Raw genomic sequence first — 15680 nt, 5'->3', positions numbered from 1 at the left:
AAAATACATGGACAAACGCTGGTAACACTGAAGGGAGAAGTCGACATCTCTACCATAATAGCTGGAAACTTCAATTCTCTGTTCTCATCAATGGATAGAACATAGACAGAGGATTAATAAGGAAAGAGAAATTTTGAATAATACAATATATGAACTATACTTAACAGACATTTACAGAACATTACACCCCAAATAGCAGGATACACATTTTCCTCAAGTTCATGGATCATTCTCAAGGGTAGACCATATCTGAGTCACAAAGCAAGTCTCAATAAATTTAAAAGGATTGAAATACAAAGCACTTGCTTAGATAATAATGGAATGAAGTTGGAATCAATAGCAGGCAAAGGGTCAGAAAATTCACAAATATATGGAGGCTAAACAACATAATCTTATACAACTAGTAGGTCAAAGAAGAGAAATCAGTAAATATCTCAAGGGAAATGAAAAAGAAAATACAACATATCAAAATTTATAGGATGCAGTGAAGACAGTTCTGTGAGGGAAATTTATTGCCTTAAATGCCTATATTAGAAAAAAAGAAAGAACAAAAACTGAGGAATTAACTGTCAACTTGGGAGAACTAAAGAAAGAACAGCAAACCAACTCCAAAAACAAACAAAATGAAAGAAATTATGAAGATCAGAACAGAAATAAATGAAATTGAGAATATGAAAATAATTGAGAAAATCACAAAACCAGAAGTTGGTTTTTTGAGAATAGTAATAAAATTGATGGACTCTTAGCTAGGCTGAGAAAATAAGAGATAGGATGCAAATAAATCATATCAGAAATAGAAGAGGGAACATAACCATTGACTCTGGAGAAATAAAGGAAGTAATAACAGGATACTGTGAACAACTATATGCTAATAAACTAGACAATGCAGAGAAAATGGACTTCCTAGAAAGGCATGAACAGCTGACATTGACTCAAGAACATATAGATGACCTCAAAAAACCAATCACAAGTAAAGAGATTGATTCAGTCATCAAAAAGGAAAGTCCAGGACCAGATGGCTTCACATGTGAATTCTACTAAGCATTCATGACAGAATTAATACCAATCCTGCTTAAACTCTTCAAAAAACTTGAAGAGGAGGGGAAGCTACCTTACTCATGCTATGAAGCCAACATCACCCTAATACCAAAGGCAGACAGAGATACTACAAGAAAGGAAAATTACAGACCAATCTCTTTAATGAAAATAAATGCAAAAATCCTCAACAAAATACTTGCAGATCATATCCAGCAACACATTAAAAGAATTATATACCATAGTCAAGTGGGGTTTATTCCAAGTATGCCAGACTGGTTCAACACACACAAAAATCAATTAATGTAATATACCGTATCAATAAGTCAAAGCAGAAAAACCACATGATCATCTTGATTGATGCAGAAAAAGCATTTGACAAAATTCAACATCCTTTTTTGATTAAATACTTCAAAGGATAGGAATAGAAGGAAACTTCCTCAACATGATAAAGGGAACATATGAAAAACCCACAACTAACAACATCCTTAATTGGGAAAGACTGAAAGCTCTCCCTCTAAGATCAGGAACAAGACAAATATGCCTAATGTCACCATTGTTACCCAACATTGTGCTGGAAGTTCTAGCCAGAGCAATTAAACAAGAAAAATAAATAAAAGGCATCCAAATTGGAAAGGAAGAAGTAAAACTCTCACTGTTTGCAGATGACAAGATACTATATGTTGAAAATCCTGAAACATCTACAGCAAAGCTACTAGAGCCACAAAATGAGTACAGCAAAGTGGCAAGGTACAAGATCAACACTCAAAACTCAGTAGTGTTTCTATACAATAGTGATGAGTAATCTGAGGACGAAATCAAGGAAAAAAATTATTTACAATAGCAACTAAAAGAATAAAATATTTGGGAATAAATTTAACCAAGGATACAAAAGACTATACACAAAAAACCATGAGAAATTGCTGAAAGAAATCATGGAAGACAAATAAATGGAAGGGCATAGTGTTTTCATGGATGGGAAGACTAAATAGAGTTAAGATGTCAATTCTACCCAAATTGATTTGTAGATTCATTCCAATACCAATTAAAATCCCAACAACTTACTTTGCAGGAATAGGAAAACAAATAATTTGTTTAGAAGGGCAGAATGTCCAAATAGCTTAACATATGTTGAGAAAGAAAAATGAAGTGGAAGGTCTCACACTACATGACTTTTAAAAAATATTGCAAAGCTGCAGTTGTTAAAACAGCATGGTGCTAGCATAAAGATAGATACATTGACCAAATAGACCTTCTTATCTATGGGCAATTGATCGTTGATAAGCCAGGCAAGCCAACCCACCTGGGACAGAGCAGCCTCTTTAATAAATGGTGTTTGTAGAACTGGCTATCCATATGCAAAAGAATGAAAGAGCATCCAGATTTCACACAATATACAAAAATTAACTCAAAATGGATCAAAGACATAAACATTAGAGTTAAGACCATAAAACCATTAGAAAAAAATGTAGGGAAATATCTTGTAATAAGATGTGGATTCCTAGACCTTATACCAAAAGCACAAGTATTGAAAAAAGAAATAGATAAATGGGATCTCCTAAAAATTAAACACTTTAGTGTATCAAATAACTTTTTTTCTGAAATGTTAAAAGGCATCTTACACAACGGAGACAATATTTGGAAATCACATATCAATTAAATATTAAGTATCCAGAATATGTAACAGATTCTTAAATTCAACTACTAAAAGTCCATGAGATATGATCTTACACCCACTAAAATGGCCATTATAAAAAAAAAAAAAACAGAAAATGAAAAGTGCTGGAGAGGATGTGGAGAATGAGATGCACTTATCTACTATTGGTGGGAATGTGAAATGGTACAACCACTCTGGAAGGCAGGTTGAGGTTTCCTTAGGAAGCTAAGTATAGAATTGCCTTATGATCTAGTAATCCCATTACTAGGAATATATTCAGAGAAACTGAAGGTAAGGACACAAATGGGCATTTGCACACTGATGCTTATAGCAGCATTATTTATGATTGTCAAGAGCTGGAAACAGCCCACATGTACATCAAGAGAAAAATGGCTAAACCAGCTGTGGTATACACATACAATGCAATAATATGCAGCTGTTAGACAGAATAAACTCATGAATCATGTAACAGCAAGGATGAACCTTGAGGACATTATGCTGAGTGAAATTAACCAGAAACAAAAGGACAAAAATAGTGTGGTCTCACTAATATGAATTAATATTAATAAGTGAACTTTGAGAATTAATGTTAAGAACACAGGTTATCAGGAGATAGAAAGAAGGTTGAGATTGGGTATTTGGTGTTGAAGGAATACAGATTGTGCAACAGGACTGAGAGTAAAAGTTCAGACATGGAGAGCACATTACTGCCTGATATAAGTTTACTGAATGAAGCTGAGTGTGAGTATGATTAAGGGAAAAGGGCTGGGGCATGTATGAAACCAGAAAAAAAAAGATAGAAGATAAAGACTGAGATGGTATAACTTAAAACTGCCTCAAGTAGACAATGATGGTGATTAAATGTAAAAACATAAAAATATTTCTAGGGTGAACAAATGACTGACAACATTGCAAGGGGCTGAAAATGAATGGTATATAGGAAAAAGTATAATCAATGCAGCCTAGGGTCTATAGTAAACCGTAACATTGTGATATGCTTCCACTGAATGTAACAAAGACATTACACCAAAACTAAATGTCAACAAGTGGGGGCATGGAGGAATGGTTATTGAATCTTTGTGGAAGAAAAGGAAATGTGTTCATATAGATTAAGGTGGTGAAGGCATATCTATTTACGTGGGTTGGAATGTGTGATGTGTAAATAAAATTGATTTAAAATAAACAGAGAGAAACAGCACTAGAGAAAATAAGGAGAAAAAGATGTCCTATTCACTATCAATAGGGAAGGTGAGAGGTGAAGCCCCTCTAGAAGACAGTGTGGTTGTTCCACAGGAGGCTAGGTGGGGGTGGTGTCTTATGATCTTGCAACCCCATTGCTAGGTATATACCTGGAGGAACTGAGAGTGGGGACAGGAATGGACATTTGCACACTGGTGTTTATGTTGAAATTGTTCGAGAGTCACAGTATATTGAGAGACAATATATTGAATGAAATGTCAAAAACCAAAAGACAAATATTATCATGTCTTATTCATGTGGACTAACTGTAATGCACAAACTTGGAGAATTGAAGACAAGAGCATGAGTCATTAGGTTGGGGCCTATTGTAAGGATTCCTTGATTTCAAGCTCTTACAAAAGTTCCATGTACTTAGGAGTTCTATCTGATATTTCTAAATTCTGAGATGCTGAGCTATTTGTATATACCTTGTCATTCCCTGAAACTTTGGATATTTATGTAACATCATTGACTCAAAATTAGAGCACTGAAACTATGAAAGTCAGCACTACCCCATTCGGCAACTGTTAAAAAAGCTGAAAAAGTGATCAGACTTCATCTAGAGACATGAATGAAGCTAATTTGGATAAGACTAAGGTAAATCAGAATACTGGGTAAAGGATGATATGGCCCATATTTTCAAACTTCAACATCTGTATGAGACCAAAGGGAGAGATATTTATTTGGTGCCAAATTCATATTTTGGGTACACATTATCTGATTTAATTTGTATGGTCAATTTACTTGAACAATATAATTACATGGAATGTTGAATAGGGTATGAGAGCTTGTTAGTTTGTACAGGTTACTGTAATGCCCCAATCTATCCCAGAGTAATTTGGGCAGAGAATAAAAAAGTATTTGAAAAGTCACTTTGGGGTATTGGGGAGAAAGGGAAAAATATTCAACTTCCCCATCTGTGGAATTTCTGATATTCTCACAAGCAGTGGGGATAACCATTTTAAAAGGCTGAGCCCTTAATCTTGGGACTTGCCCCTATGAAGTTTATTTCTGCAAAGGAGGAGCTAAGTTTACTGATAATTGTGCCTAAGAGTCACCTCCAGAGAATCTCTTTTGTTGCTCAGATGTAGCCCCTCTCTCTAAGACAACTTGGAAGGTGAACTCGCTGCTCTTCCCCCTATACAGCAACTGACTCCCAAGAGTGTAAATCTCCTGGCAATGTGGCACCTCACTCCTGGGGAGAAGCTGGGATCTGGCATTATGGGAAGGTTAAAGCCTTCTTGACCAGAAGGGGAAAGAGAGAAATGAGACAAAATAAAATCTCAGTGGCTGAGATTTCAACAAGAGTTTCAAGTTTATCCTGGAGTTTATTCTTGCCTATTATATAGATACCCCTTTTTAGTTTATGGTATATAGTGCTGGCTAGAGGAAAGTACTTGAGCTGTGAACTGTGTCCAAATAGCCTTGATTCTTGAAGAAAGCTATGTAACATATGACTTTCACAATGTGATTGTGTGGTTGCGAAATCCTTGTGTCTAATGCTTCTTTTATCCAGGGTATGGACAGATGAGTAAAAAGAAAATGATAATAAATAAATAGCGGGGAGATAAAGGCTAAAAATTGGGTAGACTGAAATACTGTGGGTCAATGAGAGGGAAGAGTAAGAGGTATGGGATGTATTCATTTATTTTTCTTTTTATTTCTTTTTCTGGAGTGATGCAAATGTTCTAAAAATTATCATAGTGAATAATACACAACTATGTGATGATATTGTGAGCCATCAATTGTGTAATATGGTTGGAGTGTATGTGTGTCAATATTTCTCAATAAAAATATTTTTAAAATCTTTTGTTTTACCTGGAAATATTTCAGATACATTGCTAAGATAAGAATTAATTTTTAAAGCATGACAAAAAATAAGTTTTGCACTTACAAATTAGCAATAATATCCTAATATCATCAAGAAACCAGTCAAAGTTCAAATTTTCCTGTTTGCCTAACTATTCTTTTTAAGGAAAATTATAGGTTTACAGAAAAGTCATGCAGAAAATATAGTTTCCATATACCCCTCAACAAAAAGTTTTCCATATTATTAATACTTTGCATTACTATGGTAGCTGTTACAATTAATAAAAAGTATTAATATAATTATAAAATTAACTATAATCCATAGTATACATTAGTGTACATTAGGTTCACTGTTTCAATTGTAGAGTTCAATGGTTTAAATTTATTTTTTATTCTAGTGACATCTAAACAATAGATGTTACTAGATGTTACATGTAGTACAACCTAAAACTTCCCCTCGTAATAATTTTCAAATATATAATTCAGCATGTTAATTATATTCAGGTTGTTGTACTGCCATCACCACCCTTCATTGACAAAAATTTTCAATCGTCCCAAACAGAAACTCTGTACCAGTTAAACATGAATTTTCCTTTCCCTTCTCCCACCCCAACCACCACCCTCATAATTTATGACTCTATGAATTTGCTTATTTTAGTTATTTCTTAGTGAGATCATACAATATAAATGGCTAGCATATTTTACTCAACATAACGCCTTCAAGTTCATCGAGTTTGTCCCATATATTAGAAATTCATTTCTTTTTTTTTGGGTGAATAATATTTCATTGTATGTATACACCACATTTTATTTACCCTTTCTTTATTGATGAACATTTGGTTTGCTCCCATCTTTTGGCAATTGTGAGTGCACTGCTATGATGAACATTGTTACCCCTATGAAATGAACTTTCCACACTGTGTGCTCTATGCAATACCTTAAAGCAGGTAATCCTGTGCCCCAGATTGCTTTGAATTAATTGTTTCTTACAGTGCATTAGCTGTCTGAAAACTGCTTCTGTTTGCAGGACTAGTTCTGGGAGGGTGAGTGAAAGACCAGTTTCCTGTACAGTCTTTCATTGTGCTGCAGAATAGACTGGCACTGACATACAGGTGTCCCAGTGTGCACATAGCAGTACTCTGTCCCCTCCAGAATGGGGCCACAAGCCCACAATCAGAGCCCAGACTAAAAGCCAGCAAAGGTGCCATAAACTTCTATCATTTAAACTGTGTTGTCTTGATTCAGGCACTTTCCCAATCCCTTCAACCTTTTAACTCTTTACTGGAACTGTAAGAGAATTGGCTTTGCCAGTTTTCATGAATTTCTCAAAAGATTTTGTGGAGAAAGTGCAACCTGGAGCACCTTATGCTACCATCTTGGTTGACCAGAAGTTCCTGTTTCATAATTTTTTTCTTGTTATTTTTCAAAACAAGATGAAAATAATGTCCATATTTCACAATTAGTTGATATGCCTTTAAAGCTTATTTCTGTACATACATATAAATTCATGTTTTTAGTTCTTTTGTTGTCTCTTCCTCCTCTCCCTTTCTCTTCATCTCTCTCTTTCTGTATTTTCCTTACAGAAGATCATCCTCCCAATCTGAATTGTACTCTTTGCCTGTTATGCTGTCATTTAATATGCTACTCATTTTCCTATATTTTCTGTTGATTGATAGTTACACTGTGAAGCTGATATATTTATTTTCAAAATATAACAGCATAATGAAGAAAAAAGGAAGAGCATTGTAAGTTCAGTACTTTTTCAAATGCAAATTGGATGAATAGTTCAATCATCATATTTTATAGATGATGAAACTGAGATTCGGAGACATATCAATTGGTATAAATATCATGGATGGCCTGTTTTATATTACTGTTTTAGTGTGCTAAAGCTGCTGAAGTGGGACATACCAGAAATGAATTGGCTTTTATAAAGGGGATTTATGAGGTTACAAATGTACAGTTCTAAGGCCATGAAAATTTCCAAATTTTCATCAAGAGGATACCTTCACTCAAGATAGGCCAATCATGTCTGGAGTTTTTTTGTCACGTGGAAGGGCACATGGCAATATCTGCTGTCCTTTTCTCCTGGCTTCTGGTTTCAGATGGCTCACTCAGCTTCTGACATTGTCTGAGGTATTTTCCTTCTGCATCTACAAACATCTGTGTCTCACTGCTTTCTATTACTGCTCTGAGCTCTCTCCAAAAGTTTCCCTCTGAAAGGATTCCAATAAGCTGATTAAAACCCACCTTGAGTGGGTGGCATCACATCTTCACAGAAGCAACCTAATCAAAAGGTCTCACCCAATAATAGGTCTGCCCCCATAAGATTGGATTAGAAGAACATGGCTTTTCTGGATTACATTACAGTTTCAAATCTGTACAACTAGAACTCAAGAGTACTCACTATAAAGGGCATGAGTAGATATTATAGGACCCACAAATTGCCCTGCAGTGCCCTGTATATATTAATAAGAGGGTGGCAGTTAGAGTTTGAGTATTTGTACATGAGTACTCCCTGTTCACATGAATTGCATAGGTTATTGATGGTACTGGGCTGTATAAGAGGTTTTGGATAGGGTTGCCCAATGTTTGGCAAAAGTTTATAAAGACAAGGTAAAGGGCCGTATTTCATCAAATTTGTCTTCTTTATATAACATTTTGTCTAAATCCAAGTTTTACATTTCTAAGATCCCTCAAGCTAATTAGAGCTGATTCCATCGACAGCTTGCTCTGAATAATTACCATAGTGTTTTAACGGAATTCCCGAAGGTATTGATATAGGTAAAGACTACTTCAAGCCTCAGAACACTGGGTATCTTAGCAGAGCTCTGGAGGCAGTTTATCAATAACTAAGTTATTTATTTATTTATTTTTTAAAAGAACAGATAGATATCTATAGATGTGTGGATAATATTAATACAGTGTTTAAGCAGTATGGTTAGCTGAAGACTTCTAAAAATTTAAAACATCTGTCTTGCTAATATTCAGGCTATATATGCAGTGAATATCTGCTAGCATATGCTTTTTATGAAATAAAGTTCAAGTGGCTATTTCTAACATAATAGCCTTTAAAATTTCAATATAAAAGAAAGCATAATATTTTAACAAATATCTGAGGTACTGATTTGGGAAACAATTTTCTCATAGTATGGTAGATACACCCTTGACCTGGGCATCAGCAAACATTAACTGGTAATTTCATGTCAGCTACCTACGATGTGTGTGAACCTGAGGAGATTATTTGATGACTATAAGAGGTTTTTCTCTCCTGAGAAGGCGGTTTGCTCCCCTCTTTGCCGATCCAGTTTCCACTCTCTCTGCCGAATTTCCTCTCCCAAGCTCTAAGCCAAAGTCCTGCAGCCTTTTTGGGTGACTTGCAGATGTCCGACCTGGTGATACTCTTTAGGTTATTGTCCATCAGTGGAAAGTGCAGAGGCAAGAACCTGCTATTCCCCTTCTCTTAGTTATCTTTTTCCTGATTCAGCAACTAGCTGTCCTTTTAGTGCATGGTAGATGTTACTTCCACCCTGAGATTCTCTGACCAACCCCCTTAGATTAGATCCTGGGATGCTTGTGTGTGCTTCCATGTCACTAGGGTGAACATAAATCTTGGACTTCCAGATATAGTCTCAATTTGTACCTGTTTCCCTAAGTGAATTATTAATAGCGACCTCTTGGATTCTCAAGTGTCCCTGTTTGGATGGTAAGTGATAGAGCCACACTATCGAGCATCCTCTGTTTATTTCTAATCTACCATTTATGACTTTATATTGTCACTGCCAATTTACATGACACTTTTCTCCAGGTGAATGTCAGATCCTTGGCATCAGGTGCATTGTATCTTATTTGTCTCTATATTAACCAGATTCTTTGTATGTATCTATCCAGTGAGCCCAAGCATCTGGACATGCAATCAGGTTTAAGACCTTGCAGCTCTTAAAATTTCTGTTGTTCATCATTTGGCAATCTTTAAAGTTCACAGTCATGCTGGAAACACCATCGCAAGTGATATTCATCATATCTCCTCAGTAAATGAGAAATGCATGCACACTAATATATGTTTTGCATATATTAGTTAAGCAACAATATATTAATATATTGAGAACCTTATAAAATATGTCTAAAATAAATTCAAGACATTAGATAAAATAAAATTGTATAGTGCATCATTATTTTCCTATACTTTGATGAGACATATTGAGTTCCTCCTAGTGTTTTACTATTGAATATATAGCCAAAGGGTTTTTTAGAAAGTCCCTTATTTGAAAAAAACAGTTACTTTGAATAAATAAATTTGATCAATGATGATGTTCTGCTCAGAATTTTTTTTCCTAAGCCAAAATATCAGAGAATAGAGGTTAAGAAAAACAACAGATATATCAGAGCATTTGATTCCATGAACAAATTGAATGTTTTGAAAATAATGAGCTGTCAGATAGTTTTGTCAATGTTACAGAACTTTCATTGATATATTCCTTGAACTTCTTATTTCAGCTTTTGAAATTATTTATTGCTAGGCCTCTAGAAATCATATTCTTTGGAAACAAAAACATTAATATGTCATAAAATTAATGCCATATCTGCTGTATTACTCAGGATTCTCTAAGGAGACAGAATCTACAGGATGTATATGAACAAATATTATGCTCATCATTCTTATTTGAGAGTTGTTTTTGTTAAGTAACATTTTAAAAACTTTCAAGAGATAAAAATAAAGAACAATTTGGTATAGACATTTTAAAAAGTAGTATTGTCTTCAGCCTTAGCATCACAAAAATGTATTAAATATTGAGTGTGTTCTAGAAATAGACAAGTTAACTTTATCATATTTAAAAATAAATCCTGAAATATCCAAAAGCTCATCAAAAGGAAATTCCAAATTCAATGGAATTAAATGAATTCATAAATGTTGGCTGTTTTTTCAGCTCTCTAGTTTTCATCAATTAGGTATTAGCCAAATGTTAAATCTTCAAAAGGTATACCCTGAACCATTTCATTTAAGCAGTATATTATGTTCCTGTCCTACTCAATTCATGCTTCAACATTTTTCTTTATAAAACTCATCACAGTTGAAATGATCCTGTTTTCTTTTATAGAACTCATCACTACCTCAAACTACTTTGCTTTTATATCTGTCAAATTTTGTACTACGTCTTTTCTTTGACTTTAAAATGTAAACCAAATGAAAGAAGAAATCTGTCTTGTTCATGTCTGTGAGTACCTAACAGACATCAAATGGTACTCAACATATCTTGGGTGAATGAATAAATTAATTAATGGAGCATGCGTTACAATGAAAGACATGGGATTTGGAATCAGATAAATCTAGGTTTGGATTGCAGGCAAGTTATTCCTCTGTTCTCTCATCTTTAATTGCTGCAAAAAAAATCCTATCTCATAGAATGAATGAGATCATTACACTGTTAATATTTACATTCTAATGGCAGTGAATATTGCATTATTTCAAGTTTACATTCTAAATATTATTTTTTCATTCTAATTATTGTAGATACAGAACAGCACAATTATTAAGATCATGGCCTGCCAGACCATCAGATTTCAAATTCTTTCTCTGCCATTCTGGAAATCTTGTGTTCTGGAATGATATATCTAATCTTTCTATGCTTTGACTTTCTAATGTAGGTAAAGGGAATATAATAATTTCTATACTGTAGGTTTTTAAAATAATTATTTTTAATTATTTATGATTAATTGTTATCAATTATTGTTGTATCAACAATTAATTATGTATTATTAATTTATTTCTAGGGATGATATTTACTATTTATTAGTAGTAGGATTTTTTTTTTATTATTTCATTGAGGTTCTTGGAGAAGGTAGTCAGTTCAATTTTGAATTTGTTGAGGTTGTAGTGCTTCAAATGGTTATGTTTAGGGAACTTGGTGCAGCAGTGGGTTTGGCTGCTTAAGGCAGTGGTTTACATTTGATATTCTTATGCTGAGCTAGTAAGCTAAAATTGTATGACAGAACTGAGTAAGAACTTCATAGCGCAAAAAGGAGCCTACATAAGACTGAAAAGTAGAAGTCTGAGAAGAGTTAAGGGGAACATGGAGTCATGGAAACTGAAGAGAGAGAAGTTCAGAAAGGAATAGTGAATTGTGGAAACTGCTAAGGTGAAATCAAGCATGGGAATTTCCAAAAAGTGTCCACTGACATGGCCAGTCAGAGAATCAATAGAGTGTTGATGGTAAAAAACAGATTAGGAGATGAAAATCTGGCAGCAGTAAAAATAGCTCATATGGACAGGGTAACAGTGAAGGAGTGAGGCATGCTTAAGGATGGGATTTTATTTTCTATTATTTATAATGGAGCATACTTGAGATGAATCATATGCTCATGGACATTATTCACTGTTGGGATTCCAGTTAATTGACTATGCATACTTGTCGATATCAAAAGCAGAATTGAAGGCTTACTCTTGATACAATCTAATCAAATCAGAAAATTAGGCAAGGAGGGAAAGAAATAAAGATGGACATAAGTATTTGCAGGTATTAGCTAAGGTGGCTAAAAATTCACGTCCCATACCACCTTAATCCTAACCTGTGACAAAAATAGCTTTCAACCTTTTTGCTTTTGCATTGTGCTCCTGCCCCTTTCAAAACTCAGTTGTATGATTCTGTGTTATGTTCCTTTTTTACTGCAGGCCTTCTTCTTTCTTTCTTTTTTCCCCCCTTTCTTTCTTTTTTTCCCCTTTCTATTTATGCCTGATTTTCATCAAAAAGGCCCATTTGTCAAAGATAAAGGAATACCTCAATATATCAAAACAGGAATGAATGTAAAAGGTGAATCAAATGGGGGAACAAAATTTAGGACATAAAATGGAGATAGAAATGAGATTAATGCAAAATGAATGTACATGCAAATGTCCCAGGCAATTACTAACACCAGGCCTGTGTTTGGCATTATGTTTTCTGGCAGTTAATATGAAAGAGAAATCATGATCAGTTACACGATGTGAAACATATGCAAATGCTTTGGGGAAATGCAAATATTCATGGTATATGGAAACCACTCTGGGATGCTTGTGAAATTAAGAGAATATTTTCAGATATTATTACAACTGATACACAGATGAGTTTCAAAGAATTACATTGTTACCCCTTGACTTCCCACAAATAATATTCTGATGAACCAATACAATAGATGGATAGCTCTTTGATTGCATGGCTAATTTAGGGTAGATTTTAGAAATATAGGGGAAAATAGACTGAAAATTCTTCAAATTTTGTCCTTACAATTTATTTATCTTATGCGTTGTTTTATTAGACATAAGGCTGAAGATATAAGTTGAAGGCTGTACTTCCTGGCTTTTTCCTAGATCACAGTTTGTTTTGCCCTTAGCTAAGTATAAAAATATATCCATTATCAGTCATCTAAGTTCAGTTTGTTTGAAATCTCATTATGAAATTTTAGGAAGTATCCGGAACAGATGACTGGAGAAGAACTGATAGAACATCCATGGACAGGGCCCAGATCATCTGTGGCAAAATGTTCTTAATCAATGCTACTACACAAAATGAACGGAAACCCAAAGCTTTACTAAAAATACTGCAGCACTGGAACGATACAGAGAAGATTAACATGGCCTCTGCAAAAGGATGCCATGCAAATTTGTGAAGCATTCCATATCTTTCCCACTTGAAAACAAAAATGCTGCAGTAGCAACAGTTTTAACCTGCAGTTGTATACCAGGATCCGTTTAGACAATAATAATTTTTTAAAAATCTTCATAAGATAATTTTTAAAGTTTTGAACATTATTACTTCATTTACTGATGAGACGATAAACTTTTAAAACCTGTTCCATAACTACTTGTTAAAATGTACTTTAAACTTTTAAAATTATATCAGAAACTGAAACACTTGATTTTTGCTTTATTCATTAGCAATAAACTTTTTAGGATAGCTGTTCTTCTAAGGTTGCTCAAGTACCAAACTCTAAAAAATGATTTATTTTGATATTAGGAGGTGCTTATTTTCTGTTCTCTATAACAAGGAATGTGACTTCAGATAATTTCAGATAATGAATTAAAAAAAGGAGGTTGGGAAAGTTAAAGCACCTCTATCAATGACTCTGCTGGAAGCTATTGGCTCATATATCAAAATACCACTCCTGCATACATTGATTTGACCCAGTGTTAAAATGCTGGGTCTGTATGAATCTCAACAGCAAAGGGCCTTTCCTGTGTTTACGTGGTTTATCCCTTATTTCTTGTTTGCAGTAACAAAGGCTAAGGAAAAGGCGCTGGATCTGAAAACAACCGTATTTTATTCTATACACATTTCTTTGCAAGGTCAGAAAGGCTGGCACAATGGTCTATAATACAGTATTTTCCCTAAATCTTGGTAGTTCCTCTTATAAAATGTTGGCCTGAGAAACGTAAGATTGAAGGTTTTCACACAAGAAACCAGCATGCCATTTGGATAGAATGTCTGTAATTTGAAAGGGATAAAAATTTGTCCTTCAAAAAAGGGAGGCTGGAATAAAATATATTCTAAGTGAAAACAAGCAGTTTGTACCTCTTTGTTAACAGGTGATCAAAGACAGAAACTCACAGTTCATTATGATCCCTGAACAGTTTTTAGAATGCCACATGCCTTGGTTTATTTAATTCTCATTACGTATGACCACTTTAGAGGTGAGGAAATTGAGAAAAGGGGACTGAGTAACTTATCTAAAATGAGGCACCTTTTTAATGTTACAGCAGACAGACTGGGAATTAGGCAGCCTGCAGCCGAGACTGTGCTCAGAACCCGATAGCCACACGCACCATTCCGGTGCAGAGAGCTGGCCTCTAGCTCAGTGCTGCCTGGTGCAGCGGACACTACCACCAGTGACCATGAGCACTTGAAATGTGGCTGGTCAGAACTGGTTAACGCTGTCAGTATTAAGCACACCCCAGATTTTTTGAAGATGTACTACAATAAAAAAAAAGTAAAACATTTCAACAATGATTTTTATATTAATTACATGTGGAATTGATATTAGGAATCTATTGGGTTTAGTAAAGCATTATTAAAATTAATTTCACTGCTTCTTTTGTCTTTTTTTGAATGTGATGCATGGGATATTAGATGGTAAGATCCAGATAAATATTGGTTAAATGAAAAAATTAATTGATGATTGAGACATTATAGCTACTTCTCTATTAAAAAAAATCTAGTTTAATGTAGATGTGCCAATATTTTGCCTCTATATGAGACTCTGTGTCTGCAGAACATGGATATTATTAATAAAACAATAGAGCGGCATTTATTGAATGTTTCTTGGATGGCAATTGTATTCCTAGCTTTTTATGTATTACCTCTTTCAATATTCACAATTCTATTATATAAGAACATTATATAATATTAATAATAATAATGAGAATATTATTAATATCCTCATTTCATAAATGAGAAAACTGGAGCTGAGAGACGTTAAATAAACTCCTAAAAGTCAAGCAATTAGTAAATGACAGAAATCAAATTCAAATCCATACGAAGTTTGGTCTAGAGCTCACATTCTGAGGCAAAATACTGTCTTCAGTTGCCTTACTATTTAATTATAAGTTCATGGTAGCATGGGAAAAAATAATGAGTAAGGGATTTTAAAACCTATTTTATTAAATTCCTGTCTCCTTTTTACCTTGCATATAATATTGGACAAGTCAAGTAACTACTGTCTGGCAACAGTGTCAGTAGAATGCAGGAATTCAAATAATTTGAACATGTTTTGGTAACAACTCCAAATTTGGAATTAATACTATATACTCAACTTTTTTTCCTGGGCTATTCCCATTTGCTCCTTTATAGAAAGCATGCATCACAGCCAAAGTGGACTATCTATTGGTTCCTGAATGCATTCACTCTGCACTCTCTTCCACCCTACCCATGTTGTCACCTCTGCTGCATGTGATACCCTTCATCTATCA

The 15680-nt window shown here is 34.4% G+C and overlaps 1 protein-coding gene, 1 long non-coding RNA gene and 1 pseudogene across 2 annotated transcripts in view; 2 read left to right on the top strand and 1 right to left on the bottom strand.

Moving 5' to 3' along the window:
* The window catches only part of LOC143681462 (uncharacterized), a 251236-nt gene that overhangs the window by 23032 nt on the left and 212524 nt on the right, over window positions 1-15680 (top strand). The window lies entirely within an intron of this gene.
* The window catches only part of SLITRK5 (SLIT and NTRK like family member 5), a 99465-nt gene that overhangs the window by 42525 nt on the left and 41260 nt on the right, over window positions 1-15680 (bottom strand). The gene's annotated exons all lie outside the window — the stretch shown is intronic.
* Window positions 13302-13400, top strand: LOC143681893 (U6 spliceosomal RNA; annotated as a pseudogene).

This window comes from Tamandua tetradactyla, chromosome 4 (assembly GCF_023851605.1).
Source record: "Tamandua tetradactyla isolate mTamTet1 chromosome 4, mTamTet1.pri, whole genome shotgun sequence".
In the NCBI taxonomy this organism is placed as follows: Eukaryota; Metazoa; Chordata; class Mammalia; order Pilosa; family Myrmecophagidae; genus Tamandua; species Tamandua tetradactyla.
This window is presented reverse-complemented; position numbering and strand designations above follow the sequence as displayed.